This window comes from Cupressus sempervirens, chromosome 5 (assembly GCF_028749045.1).
Source record: "Cupressus sempervirens isolate cs-2001-9-10 chromosome 5, ASM2874904v1, whole genome shotgun sequence".
Taxonomy (NCBI): Eukaryota; Viridiplantae; Streptophyta; class Pinopsida; order Cupressales; family Cupressaceae; genus Cupressus; species Cupressus sempervirens.
In genome coordinates, this window is record NC_143122.1 from 273519942 (window position 1) to 273525677 (window position 5736).

The 5736-nt window shown below is 28.9% G+C and overlaps 1 pseudogene; it reads right to left on the minus strand.

The window, feature by feature from the left end:
- Positions 1 to 3368: 3368 nt before the first annotated feature.
- Positions 3369 to 4987, minus strand: LOC149555635 (caffeic acid 3-O-methyltransferase 1-like; annotated as a pseudogene).
- Between the last annotated feature and the right edge of the window lie 749 nt (positions 4988 to 5736).

The window sequence follows — 5736 nt, forward strand, 5'->3', positions numbered from 1 at the left end:
AATGAAAGTGTGACAAGTATAAATTATTGAAAAATTTTCTTTCTTCCTACAAACATATTTTGGCATATGAAGTTGTTTTGAGAAGATCTGTGCTTTCTTTGTTAAGATGAAATGATCTTTGACTGCATGAAATGGTTTGTGAAAGTGGTTGAACAAGTTTCCTTTTGATAAAAAATGGGTAAGGTTCTTCATGATTTCTATTTGAATAAATACTTATCTATTTCTATCTTGTGCATGCATGAATGGCTAAGGCAGAATAATGCAAAAGAATGTAAAAGGGTTTTCAAAACTGTGATGAGGGTTTTCAAAAACAATGGAGGTAAAAATAAAAATAATAGCTTCAAGTATGCTCTACCTAGCTATAGGTATATCATTGCAGTCTATTTAGAATCTTTTCTTTAATAGGATTAAGGTAAAAATTTGGAATGTCTTCAAACAATTTGAAGTTTGTTATTCCCAAAAATGAAATTTTAAAAAGGAGGAATAAGGTTAAGCAAATTTTTCTAATGTTTTCCTATATGAATTTTTTTTTCAAATCTAGTTTTAGTTTTTGAAAACAAAGTTTGAAAATTTCTTTCTATCTTGAAAGGAAAATACAATGAGTTTTTTGAAAAACAAAAGAAAGAAAAATAAAGGTTTTTTAAAGACAAATTTTTCGTTGTTGTATGAAGCATTTCATGAATTTTTTTGAATCTGGTTTCAAAGATAAAGATTTTTTATCAGTCTTCAAATGGCAAGTTTTGAAGGGTTTCATTTGTTTTCAAAAGAATTTTTTTTTGGGTATTTTCTTATAAACCCTAATGGCTATTATTTTGAATAATTTTGAAAGAAAAGGCAAAAACAAATGTAGAATGTTTGAAACTATTTTTTAGAGGCAAAATCTTTTGTTTGATACAGTTTCAATTTTCAAATGAAGTTCCAAGACAAATAGGGTTATTGGTTCGAACCCTAAAATGGCATTTTTGAAGATTTTTTTTGTTTAAAAGGAATCCTTTGAGAATTTCAAGTGCAAAATCCTACTTGCACAGTTTGAAGTTTATATGACTAGTTTCTTCAAAAGACATGAACGAATCCGAGGCATAACTGATTAAAGTTGGTTTTTAAAAAGTAGCATTTCATAAGTGTTTTTTGTTGAACGTCCCTAACTAGTTCAGTTGGTTTTGTGTAACTGATTTATTTCAAATTTTATCTCTGTTTAAAAAGATCATTGTAAAATCTGAAATATGTCTGTGAGAAAGATCATTGAAAAGGAGACAAAAATACATTTGAGAAAACTTGTGAAGAGTTGTAATCTGAAAGCTATATTATAAGCTTACCTACATGTATAGATGTAGCATATACATGTATATGTGTATGTGAGATTGTAAACAAATAGCAAAAGATATAAAGGGTTTAACACCTTGAGCAATTACTTTTGTAGATTGTAAAGGAGTTGAAGCTCAATAAAGATTATACATTCGTGGAGTGGGTTTTCTCCATATGACGAATCTTTTTTGAGAAATTTTGAGAGTTTCTCACTCAGCAAAATATGTGTCTCTATCTTCTGTTAGTTCATGTTTTATATTTATGCATGATGAATCTTATTTATTTGAATAAGTTTTGAATGCATTCAGTTTCTTGAATCTTTAAACTTAGAATCTAAAAATTGATTAAAATCAGTGAGTTTTGATTCACCCCCCTTCTCAGAACTCTAATACTTCCAACACATATTTCTTCCCTACGACCTAAAGTCATTCCTATAGAGAAAAGTGGACTTTGCCAAATAGCCAAACAATTTTTGAGTTTTAAAATGATATTATTTGAGGTTTGGGGATTATATTATTCATTAGTCTGAGTTGCACAAAACATCAAGAAATCAAATCTAAAGATCCTCATTCTTAAGGCTAGTCCTTCAATTACCTTCTTTATTTCAACACATCTACTTAATAAATCTGGTATTCTAATTTTATTTCGTATATTTTTCTACATTAAGGGGTATAAGGATCTTGAATTATTTCTCTAATTCTATCATATTAGATACTTTTTAATATTAGTGCCCCTTCATCATTTGGTTAACACTAATCTTCCTAGATCTATTTACATTAGAGTTGGGATTTATTCACTTAGACTTCTCTTTAAGGTGTTAGGTTATGTGATGAACTTATGTTTACTTTCCTTGATTCAAATTTCTCCATACATAGTCCCATGTTCTCTGAACAATATATTCATTTTCTTTATCATTTCCAACTTATAAGAAAAAAAATGATGATGATACAAAATTTCCAAATATAGATTTTACATAACTACATATTTGATAGCATATTATTTTCTATAAATATGTATTCTCAATGGTCTTTCACACCTTATAGAAAAATTGAATAAATTTATGTTAGAAAATGGTAAGCTTAAAAATATTTAGTTTTTAGCACAATTACAACAACTCATAAAATGCTCCTACATTCATTTTAAAATAAATAATTACTTAATACTTCAAAAAATCAATGTTGCAAAAAATGTAGGTTTAACTTCTTTCTTGCTCAAAGAGTAACTTAACTGTGCAAAGCCTATTTGAAAGGTTTTATTTAAAAGCATCTCTATAATATTGGAAGAATTTTGAAAGTCTATTTTCTATATGTTTTCTCTTATTAAAGAAATGGATGAAAGTCCTTTTTAAGCAATCCAAGGCACATTTTTTTATACACAAATTTCTTGATAAGATTATAGAAAATATTTTTCCACCAAATACTTGTACTTGATAACTTTTATTTTGATGCCTATGAAACCTTAGAAGGGAAATTAATATATTATCAAGATTATAAAGTTCTTTATATTCTATATTTTTCATGAAAATGAAAATATTTTTCAATCTTCAATGGTCATGCAATTTATAGTAATATAGCTTAACTTATAGGGATAATTAAAAATATACAATTTTAATGAAAAATATATAATAAATTTTGAACAAAATTATAAAAAATAGAACCTTCCTTCTATGTATCTTTTAATTTAAAAATATACAAAATCAAAAGAACATAAAAGTATTACTCATATTGCATACAATTGCATTGTTATATTGCTATTTAAATTTTCTTGAACATATTATTTATCAACATTAAATAACTCATTTGTTTCATTGATGTTTAGAGTGCTAACTTATACTAATACAATATTGCATGATTTCAATTATGTGAGTGGAAGATACTACATACAACACAATATTTTTGTTATACACAAATTCCAACTTATTGTTCTTTAGAAAACTACAAATAAAATTTTGATTTTTTTCAATTATGTGTAGTAGAACATGCCCACATACAACATAATGTATTGTCACATACAAGATCTTATTCATTATTACTTGGAACGTGTTTATTATAAATTTATATTTATTACATGGAAATTTCTATAAGTGTTTGAAGAAAAGGTAATTTGAAGATTTTGCAATTTTAAAATCTTGCTTTTTAAAACAAGTTCTCAAATCCCTTTTCTATTCTTTCCTTTCCGCCTATGCAAGTAACCATCATTAAGATATCAAACAGTAATTCAGCTTATCTCTTGACTGCTCCTTTTTTCTCAATGATGACATCAACAAATAATACCTTCCCATCTTTTGATATTGCATCATGAAAATTCTTTAAAATTTTCATACATTGTTCATCATCCCAATCATGCAAAATCCACTAAATACATAACAATGAAACATTTCATTACATCACCATTTGAAAACATAACTTGAATTTCAATAAAAACAACTTTTAAAAGTATAAATACCTTCATAAAAATGGCATCTGCTGAAGGAATCTTATTGAACATATTACCCTCCATGTTCTCTATTCCTACAAAGTTAATTAATTTCTATGAATAACAGAAAACTGTAGAAGACGTTTGTATTCGTGGTGAAATTTGCAAGCATCCTCCAATGCTCTAATTGCTAGCATGCAAGTTCTCATTGTTGAGAATCTATGAAAGCTTAGAGATAGAAATTTTTTATTGACCTTGTATGGAATGAGTAGTACTTATGACATGAGGAAGGTCGAAATTGAAGTAAAGTTCAAAAATCACAACTATTGCCACATAAGCAAAAAAACTTCAAGATATGGAACAATATGCGGAAATATAAAGAATTTGAAAAGTCAAAAGTCAATATCTCATAAGCGCAGCATATAACGACTTATCACAATGACAAAATAAATTAACATTACCATCTAATAACATATATGATAAAATTCTAATCAAAGTCTATAAAGTATCCTACTCAAGTCGAGTCATACATAGTCTTAGTCAAAAGGTCAATCACATAATAAGTCCATATAAAAAGCATGTCAAGATTTGATTTGTGACAATTGATGCCATGAATGTGTGGATATTCTTACACAATTACAGATATTGCAAAGCCTATTCCTCCTACAACATTGACTACACTCTTGAAGCTCTTAAACCCCTCATAAATCTTCACCACAAATGCCATTAAAGGGCCAGTATCACTAGCCATGCCCTCATTGAAAATATTGTTTGGTTCAGGATTGGTGCTCATGTACTCAAATAAGTTCATCCCATGGGCTTCCATGAATGCATGACAACCATCTATGACAAAGTCATGTAGATACTGATAACCATCTACCACACACTTCACATTACTCACCAACAGAATAGGTGCACATGATTGCTGGGCACCATTTTTGACAAGAAACTTAAAGAGGGTAGTGAGGCCATACTTGAACTGGGGAGTGCCACCATAATCTACTATGCTCTCTTCTGTGAAAATACCAATGGAAGCCAGAAGCCTCATGATTCTAAATAGGTACTAGCTATGGGCAAGTTTGTTGGTGGAAATAGAAATATGTGAAGAAATTTTCTTTACACTGAGGGGATCATCACCACCATGGATGGCAATAATGTTAGGAATGTTAAGTAAAACAACAGCCTGAAGGGCCATTAGCTTGGCTGCTGAAAGAATGATTTCATAGAGTTTGAGATGTGCTTCCATGGAAGACTCTGAAGAAGCCATAGTTTGCCTCATCTAATACAAACTTTGTCAATTTATAGAAAAATCATGGGCACAGAAACATGGAAATTCCGGTTATCAAATTCTTCATAGTAAACGTGAATGATGCCTTTTGTGTATTAAATGGTTTCTAAATGTCTCTGCCTCCATTTTCTTTCACTACATTCAAAAATAATTGGAGCAACTTTACGAACAAATATCAATAATTTCCATGTGAAGAATTACTTATTATTCTCAATTGATTGTTTAATCAATAGACAATTATTACGATGTGAAGTTAGGTGAATGTCCAATCGATTGTCTAGTCATTATCATATGTTCGACGCATTGTACAACTTCCCAACTCGCAATTTGATTGTTGATCCCATTGTTCATGAAATTTTTTAATAGATGATATGATAATCTATTGGACCCTATAATGACTTCAATATATCATATTCTAATTCTGACAACAGTATTTTTTGCTTAGTTAAAATTAACTAGCATTTGATGCTGATAGGTGTTTGATTTGAAAACATAAATAAAGGTTTACGTTAAATTAGGTACAATATTTATACATATATTAGTATATAAGTCATTCTTGTACATAGTAACATCCATTTTGAAAGAGTTAAAATTATAGCAAGGATCTACTGTACTTTTTGTATGTCTTAAGAAAATGCAACATTCAAATGCATAGGAAGACATTAAAAACAATTGTACTTGTAACTATCAATTCTCGGCGCCATCTGTCCAGATGCAAAAAGTGACAT